Below are 19,631 nucleotides of genomic sequence, written 5' to 3'. Positions count from 1 at the left end.
CAGAAAGAAAACAGAACAGAGGATTCAAAAGGGCTTTTACAAAGGTGGGAAAAATGGGAAAAGTCCCCACCTTGTTGTCCTCCCTGATTTCAAAACGCTTTCTTTGCCTTTGAACAGCACGGGTACTTTAACTTCCCCCTTTCGCCGCTTTTCCTCACTGCATGATTACCGGTGGGAAATGATTTGTGCATGGATTTGGCTTCCTTGGAAAGAAGCCCAAAAGAAATAGCATTCCCTCCTATCTTTACCCGCAAACGTTGGACTCCCAGCCTTGACGTGGATTAGGCCCTTTTTAGCAACTGTGGGAAACTGGAGAAGGACCGCTTCTGAAATGGGCATTGAGTGTTTTTGCTTCACTTTGCTATGTTTCAAAGGCTTTTTAATAGTGTCTCTCAGCATCTTATAGAAGGAGTGGCGAAAAGCGGAAGAAAAGCAGCAACCTCTTTGAAATGAAAGGCCAGATTTCCAAAAGCAATTTCATATCAAGCCCAATAAGGCTTGTTGAAAGCAAGCACATGTGCCCCATTGCTCAGCACTTGGACAAGACAGGGAATGAAATTGAAGAGACAGAGAGGAATGTAAAGAGTTTTTGGTTTTTTTTTTCAAAAAAAGAGTGAAAGATCTTTCTGGTCCTTCTCAGTTTCACCCTTTTCTCTTGGCACATGAAAAGCCGAGGCTCTTTGGCTTTGCCTTTAGTTCATGGTTTGCTCTCAGCGTATGATAACCACTGTGGATGTTGTTTCTTTGTAAGAATGTGCAATGATTTGTTTCTGTTTTATCTGCGGCACCAAAACTGGGTCCACGAGTCCTGCCATATTGTAGGCCTTTGTTTTGTTTTGTTTTCCTTCCATGAAGGCAAGGTGGGGACGGAATATTCTTAATGTCGCCTGGGGTTTTCTTCGTTGATTTCATTGGGTTTTTATGACCGGTCAGTGATGACTGTGAGTGTTTGCAAGTTTTTAGTCTTCGCATGTGTTTCGACTCTTTGATAAATTGTCCTCAAAATGAGCGTAGAGAGAGGGAGGCAAAGCAGCAAGACCCGCTGGACTATGCGGGCAGATTTGTAAAGCAGTTGGAAGTAAAGCACTAGGGGTTGTTGAAGCAGAGCATGTATGTTGCGTTGCTTGGTACTTTGCCAACAAGGGAATGATTTGAGGTTGCAAGGGGAAAAGAGTTTGGCAGGTTTAAGTAGCAGGAGCAAGCGTGTCACTAAAATGTCTTGCATTTCCCATACCGGGAGTCGAACCCGGGCCGCCTGGGTGAAAACCAGGAATCCTAACCGCTAGACCATATGGGAAAACTGCCAAGGCTGCTGTGGGAGAAATAGAGAAAACCAAAGCGAGAAGAAAACTAGCACCGCCATGGTCTTCCAAGCGTGGTGGGCAGGAGGGACAAGTGCCCATCTTCCAGCACGCAGCCTCGTTAGCGCAGTAGGTAGCGCGTCAGTCTCATAATCTGAAGGTCGTGAGTTCGATCCTCACACGAGGCACTCTTCTCTAGGCTTTTTCTGCCACTTGGAGTCCTTAATGGCTGAAAGCCGCTACTCTGCATCTTTCAAGCTTTGCAAGAAGCCATATCCAGGGAAAAGTCATCAGCAGATCAAGCTTTCAAAGCTCCTTTGCCCTCCACCATTTTCCTCAGGAGCCGAAATCGCCAACTCTGCATCTAACAGAGCTTGCAACATACACTGTCTACTCACCCTGGAAAAAAACACATGCATTTTCCACACATCCACCATGTCACGGGCTTCACTCCCTTTCATCACACAGAAAGAAAACAGAACAGAGGATCCAAAAGGGCTTTTACAAAGGTGGGAAAAATGGGAAAAGTCCCCACCTTGTTGTCCTCCCTGATTTCAAAACGCTTTCTTTGCCTTTGAATAGCACGGGTACTTTAACTTCCCCCTTTTGCCGCTTTTCCTCACTGCATGATTACCGGTGGGAAATGATTTGTGCATGGATTTGGCTTCCTTGAAAAGAAGCCCAAAAGAAATAGCATTCCCTCCTATCTTTACCCGCAAACGTTGGACTCCCAGCCTTGACGTGGATTAGGCCCTTTTTAGCAACTGTGGGAAACTGGAGAAGGACCGCTTCTGAAATGGGCATTGAGTGTTTTTGCTTCACTTTGCTATGTTTCAAAGGCTTTTTAATAGTGTCTCTCAGCATCTTATAGAAGGAGTGGCGAAAAGCGGAAGAAAAGCAGCAACCTCTTTGAAATGAAAGGCCAGATTTCCAAAAGCAATTTCATATCAAGCCCAATAAGGCTTGTTGAAAGCAAGCACATGTGCCCCATTGCTCAGCACTTGGACAAGACAGGGAATGAAATTGAAGAGACAGAGAGGAATGTAAAGAGTTTTTGGTTTTTTTTTTTCAAAAAAAGAGTGAAAGATCTTTCTGGTCCTTCTCAGTTTCACCCTTTTCTCTTGGCACATGAAAAGCCGAGGCTCTTTGGCTTTGCCTTTAGTTCATGGTTTGCTCTCAGCGTATGATAACCACTGTGGATGTTGTTTCTTTGTAAGAATGTGCAATGATTTGTTTCTGTTTTATCTGCGGCACCAAAACTGGGTCCACCAGTCCTGACATAGTGTAGGCCTTTGTTTTGTTTTGTTTTCCTTCCATGAAGGCAAGGTGGGGACGGAATATTCTTAATGTCGCCTGGGGTTTTCTTCGTTGATTTCATTGGGTTTTTATGACCGGTCAGTGATGACTGTGAGTGTTTGCAAGTTTTTAGTCTTCGCATGTCTTTCGACTCTTTGATAAATTGTCCTCAAAATGAGCGTAGAGAGAGGGAGGCAAAGCAGCAAGACCCGCTGGACTATGCGGGCAGATTTGTAAAGCAGTTGGAAGTAAAGCACTAGGGGTTGTTGAAGCAGAGCATGTATGTTGCGTTGCTTGGTACTTTGCCAACAAGGGAATGATTTGAGGTTGCAAGGGGAAAAGAGTTTGGCAGGTTTAAGTAGCAGGAGCAAGCGTGTCACTAAAATGTCTTGCATTTCCCATACCGGGAGTCGAACCCGGGCCGCCTGGGTGAAAACCAGGAATCCTAACCGCTAGACCATATGGGAAAACTGCCAAGGCTGCTGTGGGAGAAATAGAGAAAACCAAAGCGAGAAGAAAACTAGCACCGCCATGGTCTTCCAAGCGTGGTGGGCAGGAGGGACAAGTGCCCATCTTCCAGCACGCAGCCTCGTTAGCGCAGTAGGTAGCGCGTCAGTCTCATAATCTGAAGGTCGTGAGTTCGATCCTCACACGAGGCACTCTTCTCTAGGCTTTTTCTGCCACTTGGAGTCCTTAATGGCTGAAAGCCGCTACTCTGCATCTTTCAAGCTTTGCAAGAAGCCATATCCAGGGAAAAGTCATCAGCAGCTCAAGCTTTCAAAGCTCCTTTGCCCTCCACCATTTTCCTCAGGAGCCGAAATCGCCAACTCTGCATCTAACAGAGCTTGCAACATACACTGTCTACTCACCCTGGAAAAAAACACATGCATTTTCCACACATCCACCATGTCACGGGCTTCACTCCCTTTCATCACACAGAAAGAAAACAGAACAGAGGATCCAAAAGGGCTTTTACAAAGGTGGGAAAAATGGGAAAAGTCCCCACCTTGTTGTCCTCCCTGATTTCAAAACGCTTTCTTTGCCTTTGAATAGCACGGGTACTTTAACTTCCCCCTTTTGCCGCTTTTCCTCACTGCATGATTACCGGTGGGAAATGATTTGTGCATGGATTTGGCTTCCTTGAAAAGAAGCCCAAAAGAAATAGCATTCCCTCCTATCTTTACCCGCAAACGTTGGACTCCCAGCCTTGACGTGGATTAGGCCCTTTTTAGCAACTGTGGGAAACTGGAGAAGGACCGCTTCTGAAATGGGCATTGAGTGTTTTTGCTTCACTTTGCTATGTTTCAAAGGCTTTTTAATAGTGTCTCTCAGCATCTTATAGAAGGAGTGGCGAAAAGCGGAAGAAAAGCAGCAACCTCTTTGAAATGAAAGGCCAGATTTCCAAAAGCAATTTCATATCAAGCCCAATAAGGCTTGTTGAAAGCAAGCACATGTGCCCCATTGCTCAGCACTTGGACAAGACAGGGAATGAAATTGAAGAGACAGAGAGGAATGTAAAGAGTTTTTGGTTTTTTTTTTTCAAAAAAAGAGTGAAAGATCTTTCTGGTCCTTCTCAGTTTCACCCTTTTCTCTTGGCACATGAAAAGCCGAGGCTCTTTGGCTTTGCCTTTAGTTCATGGTTTGCTCTCAGCGTATGATAACCACTGTGGATGTTGTTTCTTTGTAAGAATGTGCAATGATTTGTTTCTGTTTTATCTGCGGCACCAAAACTGGGTCCACCAGTCCTGACATAGTGTAGGCCTTTGTTTTGTTTTGTTTTCCTTCCATGAAGGCAAGGTGGGGACGGAATATTCTTAATGTCGCCTGGGGTTTTCTTCGTTGATTTCATTGGGTTTTTATGACCGGTCAGTGATGACTGTGAGTGTTTGCAAGTTTTTAGTGTTCGCATGTCTTTCGACTCTTTGATAAATTGTCCTCAAAATGAGCGTAGAGAGAGGGAGGAAAAGCAGCAAGACCCGCTGGACTATGCGGGCAGATTTGTAAAGCAGTTGGAAGTAAAGCACTAGGGGTTGTTGAAGCAGAGCATGTATGTTGCGTTGCTTGGTACTTTGCCAACAAGGGAATGATTTGAGGTTGCAAGGGGAAAAGAGTTTGGCAGGTTTAAGCAGCAGGAGCAAGCGTGTCACTAAAATGTCTTGCATTTCCCATACCGGGAGTCGAACCCGGGCCGCCTGGGTGAAAACCAGGAATCCTAACCGCTAGACCATATGGGAAAACTGCCAAGGTTGCTGTGGGAGAAATAGAGAAAACCAAAGCGAGAAGAAAACTAGCACCGCCATGGTCTTCCAAGCGTGGTGGGCAGGGGGGACAAGTGCCCATCTTCCAGCACGCAGCCTCGTTAGCGCAGTAGGTAGCGCGTCAGTCTCATAATCTGAAGGTCGTGAGTTCGATCCTCACACGGGGCACTCTTCTCTAGGCTTTTTCTGCCACTTGGAGTCCTTAATGGCTGAAAGCCGCTACTCTGCATCTTTCAAGCTTTGCAAGAAGCCATATCCAGGGAAAAGTCATCAGCAGCTCAAGCTTTCAAAGCTCCTATGCCCTCCACCATTTTCCTCAGGAGCCGAAATCGCCAACTCTGCATCTAACAGAGCTTGCAAAATACACTGTCTACTCACCCTGGAAAAAAACACATGCATTTTCCACACATCCACCATGTCACGGGCTTCACTCCCTTTCATCACACAGAAAGAAAACAGAACAGAGGATTCAAAAGGGCTTTTACAAAGGTGGGAAAAATGGGAAAAGTCCCCACCTTGTTGTCCTCCCTGATTTCAAAACGCTTTCTTTGCCTTTGAACAGCACGGGTACTTTAACTTCCCCCTTTCGCCGCTTTTCCTCACTGCATGATTACCGGTGGGAAATGATTTGTGCATGGATTTGGCTTCTTTGGAAAGAAGCCCAAAAGAAATAGCATTCCCTCCTATCTTTACCCGCAAACGTTGGACTCCCAGCCTTGACGTGGATTAGGCCCTTTTTAGCAACTGTGGGAAACTGGAGAAGGACCGCTTCTGAAATGGGCATTGAGTGTTTTTGCTTCACTTTGCTATGTTTCAAAGGCTTTTTAATAGTGTCTCTCAGCATCTTATAGAAGGAGTGGCGAAAAGCGGAAGAAAAGCAGCAACCTCTTTGAAATGAAAGGCCAGATTTCCAAAAGCAATTTCATATCAAGCCCAATAAGGCTTGTTGAAAGCAAGCACATGTGCCCCATTGCTCAGCACTTGGACAAGACAGGGAATGAAATTGAAGAGACAGAGAGGAATGTAAAGAGTTTTTGGTTTTTTTTTTTCAAAAAAAGAGTGAAAGATCTTTCTGGTCCTTCTCAGTTTCACCCTTTTCTCTTGGCACATGAAAAGCCGAGGCTCTTTGGCTTTGCCTTTAGTTCATGGTTTGCTTTCAGCGTATGATAACCACTGTGGATGTTGTTTCTTTGTAAGAATGTGCAATGATTTGTTTCTGTTTTATCTGCAGCACCAAAACTGGGTCCACCAGTCCTGCCATAGTGTAGGCCTTTGTTTTGTTTTGTTTTCCTTCCATGAAGGCAAGGTGGGGACGGAATATTCTTAATGTCGCCTGGGGTTTTCTTCGTTGATTTCATTGGGTTTTTATGACCGGTCAGTGATGACTGTGAGTGTTTGCAAGTTTTTAGTGTTCGCATGTCTTTCGACTCTTTGATAAATTGTCCTCAAAATGAGCGTAGAGAGAGGGAGGCAAAGCAGCAAGACCCGCTGGACTATGCGGGCAGATTTGTAAAGCAGTTGGAAGTAAAGCACTAGGGGTTGTTGAAGCAGAGCATGTATGTTGCGTTGCTTGGTACTTTGCCAACAAGGGAATGATTTGAGGTTGCAAGGGGAAAAGAGTTTGACAGGTTTAAGCAGCAGGAGCAAGCGTGTCACTAAAATGGCTTGCATTTCCCATACCGGGAGTCGAACCCGGGCCGCCTGGGTGAAAACCAGGAATCCTAACCGCTAGACCATATGGGAAAACTGCCAAGGCTGCTGTGGGAGAAATAGAGAAAACCAAAGCGAGAAGAAAACTAGCACCGCCATGGTCTTCCAAGCGTGGTGGGCAGGGAGGACAAGTGCCCATCTTCCAGCACGCAGCCTCGTTAGCGCAGTAGGTAGCGCGTCAGTCTCATAATCTGAAGGTCGTGAGTTCGATCCTCACACGAGGCACTCTTCTCTAGGCTTTTTCTGCCACTTGGAGTCCTTAATGGCTGAAAGCCGCTACTCTGCATCTTTCAAGCTTTGCAAGAAGCCATATCCAGGGAAAAGTCATCAGCAGATCAAGCTTTCAAAGCTCCTTTGCCCTCCACCATTTTCCTCAGGAGCCGAAATCGCCAACTCTGCATCTAACAGAGCTTGCAACATACACTGTCTACTCACCCTGGAAAAAAACACATGCATTTTCCACACATCCACCATGTCACGGGCTTCACTCCCTTTCATCACACAGAAAGAAAACAGAACAGAGGATCCAAAAGGGCTTTTACAAAGGTGGGAAAAATGGGAAAAGTCCCCACCTTGTTGTCCTCCCTGATTTCAAAACGCTTTCTTTGCCTTTGAATAGCACGGGTACTTTAACTTCCCCCTTTTGCCGCTTTTCCTCACTGCATGATTACCGGTGGGAAATGATTTGTGCATGGATTTGGCTTCCTTGAAAAGAAGCCCAAAAGAAATAGCATTCCCTCCTATCTTTACCCGCAAACGTTGGACTCCCAGCCTTGACGTGGATTAGGCCCTTTTTAGCAACTGTGGGAAACTGGAGAAGGACCGCTTCTGAAATGGGCATTGAGTGTTTTTGCTTCACTTTGCTATGTTTCAAAGTCTTTTTAATAGTGTCTCTCAGCATCTTATAGAAGGAGTGGCGAAAAGCGGAAAAAAAGCAGCAACCTCTTTGAAATGAAAGGCCAGATTTCCAAAAGCAATTTCATATCAAGCCCAATAAGGCTTGTTGAAAGCAAGCACATGTGCCCCATTGCTCAGCACTTGGACAAGACAGGGAATGAAATTGAAGAGACAGAGAGGAATGTAAAGAGTTTTTGGTTTTTTTTTTTCAAAAAAAGAGTGAAAGATCTTTCTGGTCCTTCTCAGTTTCACCCTTTTCTCTTGGCACATGAAAAGCCGAGGCTCTTTGGCTTTGCCTTTAGTTCATGGTTTGCTCTCAGCGTATGATAACCACTGTGGATGTTGTTTCTTTGTAAGAATGTGCAATGATTTGTTTCTGTTTTATCTGCGGCACCAAAACTGGGTCCACCAGTCCTGCCATAGTGTAGGCCTTTGTTTTGTTTTGTTTTCCTTCCATGAAGGCAAGGTGGGGACGGAATATTCTTAATGTCGCCTGGGGTTTTCTTCGTTGATTTCATTGGGTTTTTATGACCGGTCAGTGATGACTGTGAGTGTTTGCAAGTTTTTAGTGTTCGCATGTGTTTCGACTCTTTGATAAATTGTCCTCAAAATGAGCGTAGAGAGAGGGAGGCAAAGCAGCAAGACCCGCTGGACTATGCGGGCAGATTTGTAAAGCAGTTGGAAGTAAAGCACTAGGGGTTGTTGAAGCAGAGCATGTATGTTGCGTTGCTTGGTACTTTGCCAACAAGGGAATGATTTGAGGTTGCAAGGGGAAAAGAGTTTGGCAGGTTTAAGCAGCAGGAGCAAGCGTGTCACTAAAACTGCTTGCATTTCCCATACCGGGAGTCGAACCCGGGCCGCCTGGGTGAAAACCAGGAATCCTAACCGCTAGACCATATGGGAAAACTGCCAAGGCTGCTGTGGGAGAAATAGAGAAAACCAAAGCGAGAAGAAAACTAGCACCGCCATGGTCTTCCAAGCGTGGTGGGCAGGGGGGACAACTGCCCATCTTCCAGCACGCAGCCTCGTTAGCGCAGTAGGTAGCGCGTCAGTCTCATAATCTGAAGGTCGTGAGTTCGATCCTCACACGGGGCACTCTTCTCTAGGCTTTTTCTGCCACTTGGAGTCCTTAATGGCTGAAAGCCGCTACTCTGCATCTTTCAAGCTTTGCAAGAAGCCATATCCAGGGAAAAGTCATCAGCAGCTCAAGCTTTCAAAGCTCCTATGCCCTCCACCATTTTCCTCAGGAGCCGAAATCGCCAACTCTGCATCTAACAGAGCTTGCAACATACACTGTCTACTCACCCTGGAAAAAAACACATGCATTTTCCACACATCCACCATGTCACGGGCTTCACTCCCTTTCATCACACAGAAAGAAAACAGAACAGAGGATTCAAAAGGGCTTTTACAAAGGTGGGAAAAATGGGAAAAGTCCCCACCTTGATGTCCTCTCTGATTTCAAAACGCTTTCTTTGCCTTTGAATAGCACGGGTACTTTAACTTCCCCCTTTTGCCGCTTTTCCTCACTGCATGATTACCGGTGGGAAATGATTTGTGCATGGATTTGGCTTCCTTGAAAAGAAGCCCAAAAGAAATAGCATTCCCTCCTATCTTTACCCGCAAACGTTGGACTCCCAGCCTTGACGTGGATTAGGCCCTTTTTAGCAACTGTGGGAAACTGGAGAAGGATCGCTTCTGAAATGGGCATTGAGTGTTTTTGCTTCACTTTGCTATGTTTCAAAGTCTTTTTAATAGTGTCTCTCAGCATCTTATAGAAGGAGTGGCGAAAAGCGGAAAAAAAGCAGCAACCTCTTTGAAATGAAAGGCCAGATTTCCAAAAGCAATTTCATATCAAGCCCAATAAGGCTTGTTGAAAGCAAGCACATGTGCCCCATTGCTCAGCACTTGGACAAGACAGGGAATGAAATTGAAGAGACAGAGAGGAATGTAAAGAGTTTTTGTTTTTTTTTTTTCAAAAAAAGAGTGAAAGATCTTTCTGGTCCTTCTCAGTTTCACCCTTTTCTCTTGGCACATGAAAAGCCGAGGCTCTTTGGCTTTGCCTTTAGTTCATGGTTTGCTCTCAGCGTATGATAACCACTGTGGATGTTGTTTCTTTGTAAGAATGTGCAATGATTTGTTTCTGTTTTATCTGCGGCACCAAAACTGGGTCCACCAGTCCTGCCATAGTGTAGGCCTTTGTTTTGTTTTGTTTTCCTTCCATGAAGGCAAGGTGGGGACGGAATATTCTTAATGTCGCCTGGGGTTTTCTTCGTTGATTTCATTGGGTTTTTATGACCGGTCAGTGATGACTGTGAGTGTTTGCAAGTTTTTAGTCTTCGCATGTGTTTCGACTCTTTGATAAATTGTCCTCAAAATGAGCGTAGAGAGAGGGAGGCAAAGCAGCAAGACCCGCTGGACTATGCGGGCAGATTTGTAAAGCAGTTGGAAGTAAAGCACTAGGGGTTGTTGAAGCAGAGCATGTATGTTGCGTTGCTTGGTACTTTGCCAACAAGGGAATGATTTGAGGTTGCAAGGGGAAAAGAGTTTGGCAGGTTTAAGCAGCAGGAGCAAGCGTGTCACTAAAATGGCTTGCATTTCCCATACCGGGAGTCGAACCCGGGCCGCCTGGGTGAAAACCAGGAATCCTAACCGCTAGACCATATGGGAAAACTGCCAAGGCTGCTGTGGGAGAAATAGAGAAAACCAAAGCGAGAAGAAAACTAGCACCGCCATGGTCTTCCAAGCGTGGTGGGCAGGAGGGACAAGTGCCCATCTTCCAGCACGCAGCCTCATTAGCGCAGTAGGTAGCGCGTCAGTCTCATAATCTGAAGGTCGTGAGTTCGATCCTCACACGAGGCACTCTTCTCTAGGCTTTTTCTGCCACTTGGAGTCCTTAATGGCTGAAAGCCGCTACTCTGCATCTTTCAAGCTTTGCAAGAAGCCATATCCAGGGAAAAGTCATCAGCAGCTCAAGCTTTCAAAGCTCCTTTGCCCTCCACCATTTTCCTCAGGAGCCGAAATCGCCAACTCTGCATCTAACAGAGCTTGCAACATACACTGTCTACTCACCCTGGAAAAAAACACATGCATTTTCCACACATCCACCATGTCACGGGCTTCACTCCCTTTCATCACACAGAAAGAAAACAGAACAGAGGATCCAAAAGGGCTTTTACAAAGGTGGGAAAAATGGGAAAAGTCCCCACCTTGTTGTCCTCCCTGATTTCAAAACGCTTTCTTTGCCTTTGAATAGCACGGGTACTTTAACTTCCCCCTTTTGCCGCTTTTCCTCACTGCATGATTACCGGTGGGAAATGATTTGTGCATGGATTTGGCTTCCTTGAAAAGAAGCCCAAAAGAAATAGCATTCCCTCCTATCTTTACCCGCAAACGTTGGACTCCCAGCCTTGACGTGGATTAGGCCCTTTTTAGCAACTGTGGGAAACTGGAGAAGGACCGCTTCTGAAATGGGCATTGAGTGTTTTTGCTTCACTTTGCTATGTTTCAAAGGCTTTTTAATAGTGTCTCTCAGCATCTTATAGAAGGAGTGGCGAAAAGCGGAAGAAAAGCAGCAACCTCTTTGAAATGAAAGGCCAGATTTCCAAAAGCAATTTCATATCAAGCCCAATAAGGCTTGTTGAAAGCAAGCACATGTGCCCCATTGCTCAGCACTTGGACAAGACAGGGAATGAAATTGAAGAGACAGAGAGGAATGTAAAGAGTTTTTGGTTTTTTTTTTTCAAAAAAAGAGTGAAAGATCTTTCTGGTCCTTCTCAGTTTCACCCTTTTCTCTTGGCACATGAAAAGCCGAGGCTCTTTGGCTTTGCCTTTAGTTCATGGTTTGCTCTCAGCGTATGATAACCACTGTGGATGTTGTTTCTTTGTAAGAATGTGCAATGATTTGTTTCTGTTTTATCTGCGGCACCAAAACTGGGTCCACCAGTCCTGCCATAGTGTAGGCCTTTGTTTTGTTTTGTTTTCCTTCCATGAAGGCAAGGTGGGGACGGAATATTCTTAATGTCGCCTGGGGTTTTCTTCGTTGATTTCATTGGGTTTTTATGACCGGTCAGTGATGACTGTGAGTGTTTGCAAGTTTTTAGTGTTCGCATGTCTTTCGACTCTTTGATAAATTGTCCTCAAAATGAGCGTAGAGAGGGGGAGGAAAAGCAGCAAGACCCGCTGGACTATGCGGGCAGATTTGTAAAGCAGTTGGAAGTAAAGCACTAGGGGTTGTTGAAGCAGAGAATGTATGTTGCGTTGCTTGGTACTTTGCCAACAAGGGAATGATTTGAGGTTGCAAGGGGAAAAGAGTTTGGCAGGTTTAAGCAGCAGGAGCAAGCGTGTCACTAAAATGTCTTGCATTTCCCATACCGGGAGTCGAACCCGGGCCGCCTGGGTGAAAACCAGGAATCCTAACCGCTAGACCATATGGGAAAACTGCCAAGGCTGCTGTGGGAGAAATAGAGAAAACCAAAGCGAGAAGAAAACTAGCACCGCCATGGTCTTCCAAGCGTGGTGGGCAGGGGGGACAAGTGCCCATCTTCCAGCACGCAGCCTCGTTAGCGCAGTAGGTAGCGCGTCAGTCTCATAATCTGAAGGTCGTGAGTTCGATCCTCACACGAGGCACTCTTCTCTAGGCTTTTTCTGCCACTTGGAGTCCTTAATGGCTGAAAGCCGCTACTCTGCATCTTTCAAGCTTTGCAAGAAGCCATATCCAGGGAAAAGTCATCAGCAGCTCAAGCTTTCAAAGCTCCTTTGCCCTCCACCATTTTCCTCAGGAGCCGAAATCGCCAACTCTGCATCTAACAGAGCTTGCAACATACACTGTCTACTCACCCTGGAAAAAAACACATGCATTTTCCACACATCCACCATGTCACGGGCTTCACTCCCTTTCATCACACAGAAAGAAAACAGAACAGAGGATCCAAAAGGGCTTTTACAAAGGTGGGAAAAATGGGAAAAGTCCCCACCTTGTTGTCCTCCCTGATTTCAAAACGCTTTCTTTGCCTTTGAATAGCACGGGTACTTTAACTTCCCCCTTTTGCCGCTTTTCCTCACTGCATGATTACAGGTGGGAAATGATTTGTGCATGGATTTGGCTTCCTTGAAAAGAAGCCCAAAAGAAATAGCATTCCCTCCTATCTTTACCCGCAAACGTTGGACTCCCAGCCTTGACGTGGATTAGGCCCTTTTTAGCAACTGTGGGAAACTGGAGAAGGACCGCTTCTGAAATGGGCATTGAGTGTTTTTGCTTCACTTTGCTATGTTTCAAAGGCTTTTTAATAGTGTCTCTCAGCATCTTATAGAAGGAGTGGCGAAAAGCGGAAGAAAAGCAGCAACCTCTTTGAAATGAAAGGCCAGATTTCCAAAAGCAATTTCATATCAAGCCCAATAAGGCTTGTTGAAAGCAAGCACATGTGCCCCATTGCTCAGCACTTGGACAAGACAGGGAATGAAATTGAAGAGACAGAGAGGAATGTAAAGAGTTTTTGGTTTTTTTTTTTCAAAAAAAGAGTGAAAGATCTTTCTGGTCCTTCTCAGTTTCACCCTTTTCTCTTGGCACATGAAAAGCCGAGGCTCTTTGGCTTTGCCTTTAGTTCATGGTTTGCTCTCAGCGTATGATAACCACTGTGGATGTTGTTTCTTTGTAAGAATGTGCAATGATTTGTTTCTGTTTTATCTGCGGCACCAAAACTGGGTCCACCAGTCCTGCCATAGTGTAGGCCTTTGTTTTGTTTTGTTTTCCTTCCATGAAGGCAAGGTGGGGACGGAATATTCTTAATGTCGCCTGGGGTTTTCTTCGTTGATTTCATTGGGTTTTTATGACCGGTCAGTGATGACTGTGAGTGTTTGCAAGTTTTTAGTCTTCGCATGTGTTTCGACTCTTTGATAAATTGTCCTCAAAATGAGCGTAGAGAGAGGGAGGCAAAGAAGCAAGACCCGCTGGACTATGCGGGCAGATTTGTAAAGCAGTTGGAAGTAAAGCACTAGGGGTTGTTGAAGCAGAGCATGTATGTTGCGTTGCTTGGTACTTTGCCAACAAGGGAATGATTTGAGGTTGCAAGGGGAAAAGAGTTTGGCAGGTTTAAGCAGCAGGAGCAAGCGTGTCACTAAAATGGCTTGCATTTCCCATACCGGGAGTCGAACCCGGGCCGCCTGGGTGAAAACCAGGAATCCTAACCGCTAGACCATATGGGAAAACTGCCAAGGCTGCTGTGGGAGAAATAGAGAAAACCAAAGCGAGAAGAAAACTAGCACCGCCATGGTCTTCCAAGCGTGGTGGGCAGGGGGGACAAGTGCCCATCTTCCAGCACGCAGCCTCGTTAGCGCAGTAGGTAGCGCGTCAGTCTCATAATCTGAAGGTCGTGAGTTCGATCCTCACACGAGGCACTCTTCTCTAGGCTTTTTCTGCCACTTGGAGTCCTTAATGGCTGAAAGCCGCTACTCTGCATCTTTCAAGCTTTGCAAGAAGCCATATCCAGGGAAAAGTCATCAGCAGCTCAAGCTTTCAAAGCTCCTTTGCCCTCCACCATTTTCCTCAGGAGCCGAAATCGCCAACTCTGCATCTAACAGAGCTTGCAACATACACTGTCTACTCACCCTGGAAAAAAACACATGCATTTTCCACACATCCACCATGTCACGGGCTTCACTCCCTTTCATCACACAGAAAGAAAACAGAACAGAGGATCCAAAAGGGCTTTTACAAAGGTGGGAAAAATGGGAAAAGTCCCCACCTTGTTGTCCTCCCTGATTTCAAAACGCTTTCTTTGCCTTTGAATAGCACGGGTACTTTAACTTCCCCCTTTTGCCGCTTTTCCTCACTGCATGATTACCGGTGGGAAATGATTTGTGCATGGATTTGGCTTCCTTGAAAAGAAGCCCAAAAGAAATAGCATTCCCTCCTATCTTTACCCGCAAACGTTGGACTCCCAGCCTTGACGTGGATTAGGCCCTTTTTAGCAACTGTGGGAAACTGGAGAAGGACCGCTTCTGAAATGGGCATTGAGTGTTTTTGCTTCACTTTGCTATGTTTCAAAGGCTTTTTAATAGTGTCTCTCAGCATCTTATAGAAGGAGTGGCGAAAAGCGGAAGAAAAGCAGCAACCTCTTTGAAATGAAAGGCCAGATTTCCAAAAGCAATTTCATATCAAGCCCAATAAGGCTTGTTGAAAGCAAGCACATGTGCCCCATTGCTCAGCACTTGGACAAGACAGGGAATGAAATTGAAGAGACAGAGAGGAATGTAAAGAGTTTTTGGTTTTTTTTTTTCAAAAAAAGAGTGAAAGATCTTTCTGGGCCTTCTCAGTTTCACCCTTTTCTCTTGGCACATGAAAAGCCGAGGCTCTTTGGCTTTGCCTTTAGTTCATGGTTTGCTCTCAGCGTATGATAACCACTGTGGATGTTGTTTCTTTGTAAGAATGTGCAATGATTTGTTTCTGTTTTATCTGCGGCACCAAAACTGGGTCCACCAGTCCTGCCATAGTGTAGGCCTTTGTTTTGTTTTGTTTTCCTTCCATGAAGGCAAGGTGGGGACGGAATATTCTTAATGTCGCCTGGGGTTTTCTTCGTTGATTTCATTGGGTTTTTATGACCGGTCAGTGATGACTGTGAGTGTTTGCAAGTTTTTAGTGTTCGCATGTCTTTCGACTCTTTGATAAATTGTCCTCAAAATGAGCGTAGAGAGAGGGAGGCAAAGCAGCAAGACCCGCTGGACTATGCGGGCAGATTTGTAAAGCAGTTGGAAGTAAAGCACTAGGGGTTGTTGAAGCAGAGCATGTATGTTGCGTTGCTTGGTACTTTGCCAACAAGGGAATGATTTGAGGTTGCAAGGGGAAAAGAGTTTGGCAGGTTTAAGCAGCAGGAGCAAGCGTGTCACTAAAACGGCTTGCATTTCCCATACCGGGAGTCGAACCCGGGCCGCCTGGGTGAAAACCAGGAATCCTAACCGCTAGACCATATGGGAAAACTGCCAAGGCTGCTGTGGGAGAAATAGAGAAAACCAAAGCGAGAAGAAAACTAGCACCGCCATGGTCTTCCAAGCGTGGTGGGCAGGGGGGACAAGTGCCCAGCTTCCAGCACGCAGCCTCGTTAGCGCAGTAGGTAGCGCGTCAGTCTCATAATCTGAAGGTCGTGAGTTCGATCCTCACACGGGGCACTCTTCTCTAGGCTTTTTCTGCCACTTGGAGTCCTTAATGGCTGAAAGCCGCTACTCTGCATCTTTCAAGCTTTGCAAGAAGCCATATCCAGGGAAAAGTCATCAGCAGCTCAAGCTTTCAAAGCTCCTATGCCCTCCACCATTTTCCTCAGGAGCCGAAATCGCCAACTCTGCATCTAACAGAGCTTGCAAAATACACTGTCTACTCACCCTGGAAAAAAACACATGCATTTTCCACACATCCACCATGTCACGGGCTTCACTCCCTTTCATCACACAGAAAGAAAACAGAACAGAGGATTCAAAAGGGCTTTTACAAAGGTGGGAAAAATGGGAAAAGTCCCCACCTTGTTGTCCTCCCTGATTTCAAAACGCTTTCTTTGCCTTTGAACAGCACGGGTACTTTAACTTCCCCCTTTCGCCGCTTTTCCTCACTGCATGATTACCGGTGGGAAATGATTTGTGCATGGATTTGGCTTCCTTGAAAAGAAGCCCAAAAGAAATAGCATTCCCTCCTATCTTTACCCGCAAACGTTGGACTCCCAGCCTTGACGTGGATTAGGCCCTTTTTAGCAACTGTGGGAAACTGGAGAAGGATCGCTTCTGAAATGGGCATTGAGTGTTTTTGCTTCACTTTGCTATGTTTCAAAGTCTTTTTAATAGTGTCTCTCAGCATCTTATAGAAGGAGTGGCGAAAAGCGGAAAAAAAGCAGCAACCTCTTTGAAATGAAAGGCCAGATTTCCAAAAGCAATTTCATATCAAGCCCAATAAGGCTTGTTGAAAGCAAGCACATGTGCCCCATTGCTCAGCACTTGGACAAGACAGGGAATGAAATTGAAGAGACAGAGAGGAATGTAAAGAGTTTTTGGTTTTTTTTTTTCAAAAAAAGAGTGAAAGATCTTTCTGGTCCTTCTCAGTTTCACCCTTTTCTCTTGGCACATGAAAAGCCGAGGCTCTTTGGCTTTGCCTTTAGTTCATGGTTTGCTCTCAGCGTATGATAACCACTGTGGATGTTGTTTCTTTGTAAGAATGTGCAATGATTTGTTTCTGTTTTATCTGCGGCACCAAAACTGGGTCCACCAGTCCTGCCATAGTGTAGGCCTTTGTTTTGTTTTGTTTTCCTTCCATGAAGGCAAGGTGGGGACGGAATATTCTTAATGTCGCCTGGGGTTTTCTTCGTTGATTTCATTGGGTTTTTATGACCGGTCAGTGATGACTGTGAGTGTTTGCAAGTTTTTAGTCTTCGCATGTGTTTCGACTCTTTGATAAATTGTCCTCAAAATGAGCGTAGAGAGAGGGAGGCAAAGCAGCAAGACCCGCTGGACTATGCGGGCAGATTTGTAAAGCAGTTGGAAGTAAAGCACTAGGGGTTGTTGAAGCAGAGCATGTATGTTGCGTTGCTTGGTACTTTGCCAACAAGGGAATGATTTGAGGTTGCAAGGGGAAAAGAGTTTGGCAGGTTTAAGCAGCAGGAGCAAGCGTGTCACTAAAATGGCTTGCATTTCCCATACCGGGAGTCGAACCCGGGCCGCCTGGGTGAAAACCAGGAATCCTAACCGCTAGACCATATGGGAAAACTGCCAAGGCTGCTGTGGGAGAAATAGAGAAAACCAAAGCGAGAAGAAAACTAGCACCGCCATGGTCTTCCAAGCGTGGTGGGCAGGAGGGACAAGTGCCCATCTTCCAGCACGCAGCCTCGTTAGCGCAGTAGGTAGCGCGTCAGTCTCATAATCTGAAGGTCGTGAGTTCGATCCTCACACGAGGCACTCTTCTCTAGGCTTTTTCTGCCACTTGGAGTCCTTAATGGCTGAAAGCCGCTACTCTGCATCTTTCAAGCTTTGCAAGAAGCCATATCCAGGGAAAAGTCATCAGCAGCTCAAGCTTTCAAAGCTCCTTTGCCCTCCACCATTTTCCTCAGGAGCCGAAATCGCCAACTCTGCATCTAACAGAGCTTGCAACATACACTGTCTACTCACCCTGGAAAAAAACACATGCATTTTCCACACATCCACCATGTCACGGGCTTCACTCCCTTTCATCACACAGAAAGAAAACAGAACAGAGGATTCAAAAGGGCTTTTACAAAGGTGGGAAAAATGGGAAAAGTCCCCACCTTGTTGTCCTCCCTGATTTCAAAACGCTTTCTTTGCCTTTGAACAGCACGGGTACTTTAACTTCCCCCTTTCGCCGCTTTTCCTCACTGCATGATTACCGGTGGGAAATGATTTGTGCATGGATTTGGCTTCCTTGAAAAGAAGCCCAAAAGAAATAGCATTCCCTCCTATCTTTACCCGCAAACGTTGGACTCCCAGCCTTGACGTGGATTAGGCCCTTTTTAGCAACTGTGGGAAACTGGAGAAGGACCGCTTCTGAAATGGGCATTGAGTGTTTTTGCGTCACTTTGCTATGTTTCAAAGGCTTTTTAATAGTGTCTCTCAGCATCTTATAGAAAGAGTGGCGAAAAGCGGAAGAAAAGCAGCAACCTCTTTGAAATGAAAGGCCAGATTTCCAAAAGCAATTTCATATCAAGCCCAATAAGGCTTGTTGAAAGCAAGCACATGTGCCCCATTGCTCAGCACTTGGACAAGACAGGGAATGAAATTGAAGAGACAGAGAGGAATGTAAAGAGTTTTTGGTTTTTTTTTTTCAAAAAAAGAGTGAAAGATCTTTCTGGTCCTTCTCAGTTTCACCCTTTTCTCTTGGCACATGAAAAGCCGAGGCTCTTTGGCTTTGCCTTTAGTTCATGGTTTGCTTTCAGCGTATGATAACCACTGTGGATGTTGTTTCTTTGTAAGAATGTGCAATGATTTGTTTCTGTTTTATCTGCGGCACCAAAACTGGGTCCACCAGTCCTGCCATAGTGTAGGCCTTTGTTTTGTTTTGTTTTCCTTCCATGAAGGCAAGGTGGGGACGGAATATTCTTAATGTCGCCTGGGGTTTTCTTCGTTGATTTCATTGGGTTTTTATGACCGGTCAGTGATGACTGTGAGTGTTTGCAAGTTTTTAGTCTTCGCATGTGTTTTGACTCTTTGATAAATTGTCCTCAAAATGAGCGTAGAGAGAGGGAGGCAAAGAAGCAAGACCCGCTGGACTATGCGGGCAGATTTGTAAAGCAGTTGGAAGTAAAGCACTAGGGGTTGTTGAAGCAGAGCATGTATGTTGCTCTGCTTCAACACTTTGGTACTTTGCCAACAAGGGAATGATTTGAGGTTGCAAGGGGAAAAGAGTTTGGCAGGTTTAAGCAGCAGGAGCAAGCGTGTCACTAAAATGTCTTGCATTTCCCATACCGGGAGTCGAACCCGGGCCGCCTGGGTGAAAACCAGGAATCCTAACCGCTAGACCATATGGGAAAACTGCCAAGGCTGCTGTGGGAGAAATAGAGAAAACCAAATCGAGAAGAAAACTAGCACCGCCATGGTCTTCCAAGCGTGGTGGGCAGGGAGGACAAGTGCCCATCTTCCAGCACGCAGCCTCGTTAGCGCAGTAGGTAGCGCGTCAGTCTCATAATCTGAAGGTCGTGAGTTCGATCCTCACACGAGGCACTCTTCTCTAGGCTTTTTCTGCCACTTGGAGTCCTTAATGGCTGAAAGCCGCTACTCTGCATCTTTCAAGCTTTGCAAGAAGCCATATCCAGGGAAAACTCATCAGCAGCTCAAGCTTTCAAAGCTCCTTTGCCCTCCACCATTTTCCTCAGGAGCCGAAATCGCCAACTCTGCATCTAACAGAGCTTGCAACATACACTGTCTACTCACCCTGGAAAAAAACACATGCATTTTCCACACATCCACCATGTCACGGGCTTCACTCCCTTTCATCACACAGAAAGAAAACAGAACAGAGGATCCAAAAGGGCTTTTACAAAGGTGGGAAAAATGGGAAAAGTCCCCACCTTGTTGTCCTCCCTGATTTCAAAACGCTTTCTTTGCCTTTGAATAGCACGGGTACTTTAACTTCCCCCTTTTGCCGCTTTTCCTCACTGCATGATTACCGGTGGGAAATGATTTG

The 19,631-nt window shown here is 45.7% G+C and overlaps 22 non-coding genes across 22 annotated transcripts; 11 read left to right on the top strand and 11 right to left on the bottom strand.

Annotated features, from left to right (window-relative positions):
• Positions 1-1,225: 1,225 nt before the first annotated feature.
• Positions 1,226-1,297, bottom strand: TRNAE-UUC (transfer RNA glutamic acid (anticodon UUC)). Its single transcript has one exon. It is a non-coding gene; the product is annotated as a tRNA-Glu (tRNA).
• Positions 1,298-1,416: 119 nt separating this feature from the next.
• TRNAM-CAU (transfer RNA methionine (anticodon CAU)) lies at positions 1,417-1,489 on the top strand. Its single transcript has one exon. It is a non-coding gene; the product is annotated as a tRNA-Met (tRNA).
• A 1,503-nt stretch (positions 1,490-2,992) lies between these two features.
• TRNAE-UUC (transfer RNA glutamic acid (anticodon UUC)) lies at positions 2,993-3,064 on the bottom strand. The gene has a single exon. It is a non-coding gene; the product is annotated as a tRNA-Glu (tRNA).
• Positions 3,065-3,183: 119 nt separating this feature from the next.
• TRNAM-CAU (transfer RNA methionine (anticodon CAU)) lies at positions 3,184-3,256 on the top strand. The gene has a single exon. It is a non-coding gene; the product is annotated as a tRNA-Met (tRNA).
• A 1,503-nt stretch (positions 3,257-4,759) lies between these two features.
• TRNAE-UUC (transfer RNA glutamic acid (anticodon UUC)) lies at positions 4,760-4,831 on the bottom strand. The gene has a single exon. It is a non-coding gene; the product is annotated as a tRNA-Glu (tRNA).
• A 119-nt stretch (positions 4,832-4,950) lies between these two features.
• On the top strand, positions 4,951-5,023 carry TRNAM-CAU (transfer RNA methionine (anticodon CAU)). Its single transcript has one exon. It is a non-coding gene; the product is annotated as a tRNA-Met (tRNA).
• A 1,503-nt stretch (positions 5,024-6,526) lies between these two features.
• TRNAE-UUC (transfer RNA glutamic acid (anticodon UUC)) lies at positions 6,527-6,598 on the bottom strand. Its single transcript has one exon. It is a non-coding gene; the product is annotated as a tRNA-Glu (tRNA).
• A 119-nt stretch (positions 6,599-6,717) lies between these two features.
• On the top strand, positions 6,718-6,790 carry TRNAM-CAU (transfer RNA methionine (anticodon CAU)). The gene has a single exon. It is a non-coding gene; the product is annotated as a tRNA-Met (tRNA).
• Positions 6,791-8,293: 1,503 nt separating this feature from the next.
• Positions 8,294-8,365, bottom strand: TRNAE-UUC (transfer RNA glutamic acid (anticodon UUC)). The gene has a single exon. It is a non-coding gene; the product is annotated as a tRNA-Glu (tRNA).
• Positions 8,366-8,484: 119 nt separating this feature from the next.
• TRNAM-CAU (transfer RNA methionine (anticodon CAU)) lies at positions 8,485-8,557 on the top strand. The gene has a single exon. It is a non-coding gene; the product is annotated as a tRNA-Met (tRNA).
• Positions 8,558-10,060: 1,503 nt separating this feature from the next.
• TRNAE-UUC (transfer RNA glutamic acid (anticodon UUC)) lies at positions 10,061-10,132 on the bottom strand. Its single transcript has one exon. It is a non-coding gene; the product is annotated as a tRNA-Glu (tRNA).
• Positions 10,133-10,251: 119 nt separating this feature from the next.
• On the top strand, positions 10,252-10,324 carry TRNAM-CAU (transfer RNA methionine (anticodon CAU)). Its single transcript has one exon. It is a non-coding gene; the product is annotated as a tRNA-Met (tRNA).
• Positions 10,325-11,827: 1,503 nt separating this feature from the next.
• On the bottom strand, positions 11,828-11,899 carry TRNAE-UUC (transfer RNA glutamic acid (anticodon UUC)). The gene has a single exon. It is a non-coding gene; the product is annotated as a tRNA-Glu (tRNA).
• Positions 11,900-12,018: 119 nt separating this feature from the next.
• TRNAM-CAU (transfer RNA methionine (anticodon CAU)) lies at positions 12,019-12,091 on the top strand. The gene has a single exon. It is a non-coding gene; the product is annotated as a tRNA-Met (tRNA).
• Positions 12,092-13,594: 1,503 nt separating this feature from the next.
• Positions 13,595-13,666, bottom strand: TRNAE-UUC (transfer RNA glutamic acid (anticodon UUC)). Its single transcript has one exon. It is a non-coding gene; the product is annotated as a tRNA-Glu (tRNA).
• Positions 13,667-13,785: 119 nt separating this feature from the next.
• Positions 13,786-13,858, top strand: TRNAM-CAU (transfer RNA methionine (anticodon CAU)). The gene has a single exon. It is a non-coding gene; the product is annotated as a tRNA-Met (tRNA).
• Positions 13,859-15,361: 1,503 nt separating this feature from the next.
• On the bottom strand, positions 15,362-15,433 carry TRNAE-UUC (transfer RNA glutamic acid (anticodon UUC)). Its single transcript has one exon. It is a non-coding gene; the product is annotated as a tRNA-Glu (tRNA).
• A 119-nt stretch (positions 15,434-15,552) lies between these two features.
• On the top strand, positions 15,553-15,625 carry TRNAM-CAU (transfer RNA methionine (anticodon CAU)). The gene has a single exon. It is a non-coding gene; the product is annotated as a tRNA-Met (tRNA).
• A 1,503-nt stretch (positions 15,626-17,128) lies between these two features.
• On the bottom strand, positions 17,129-17,200 carry TRNAE-UUC (transfer RNA glutamic acid (anticodon UUC)). Its single transcript has one exon. It is a non-coding gene; the product is annotated as a tRNA-Glu (tRNA).
• Positions 17,201-17,319: 119 nt separating this feature from the next.
• Positions 17,320-17,392, top strand: TRNAM-CAU (transfer RNA methionine (anticodon CAU)). The gene has a single exon. It is a non-coding gene; the product is annotated as a tRNA-Met (tRNA).
• A 1,512-nt stretch (positions 17,393-18,904) lies between these two features.
• TRNAE-UUC (transfer RNA glutamic acid (anticodon UUC)) lies at positions 18,905-18,976 on the bottom strand. Its single transcript has one exon. It is a non-coding gene; the product is annotated as a tRNA-Glu (tRNA).
• Positions 18,977-19,095: 119 nt separating this feature from the next.
• On the top strand, positions 19,096-19,168 carry TRNAM-CAU (transfer RNA methionine (anticodon CAU)). The gene has a single exon. It is a non-coding gene; the product is annotated as a tRNA-Met (tRNA).
• Positions 19,169-19,631: the final 463 nt, after the last annotated feature.

Source organism: Staurois parvus, unplaced genomic scaffold (genome assembly GCF_062004578.1).
Source record: "Staurois parvus isolate SC_StPar_1 unplaced genomic scaffold, SC_StPar_1.0 ptg000662l, whole genome shotgun sequence".
Classification (NCBI taxonomy): domain Eukaryota; kingdom Metazoa; phylum Chordata; class Amphibia; order Anura; family Ranidae; genus Staurois; species Staurois parvus.
Note: the sequence above shows the minus strand (reverse complement) of the source record. Positions and strands in the feature narration are given on the sequence as shown.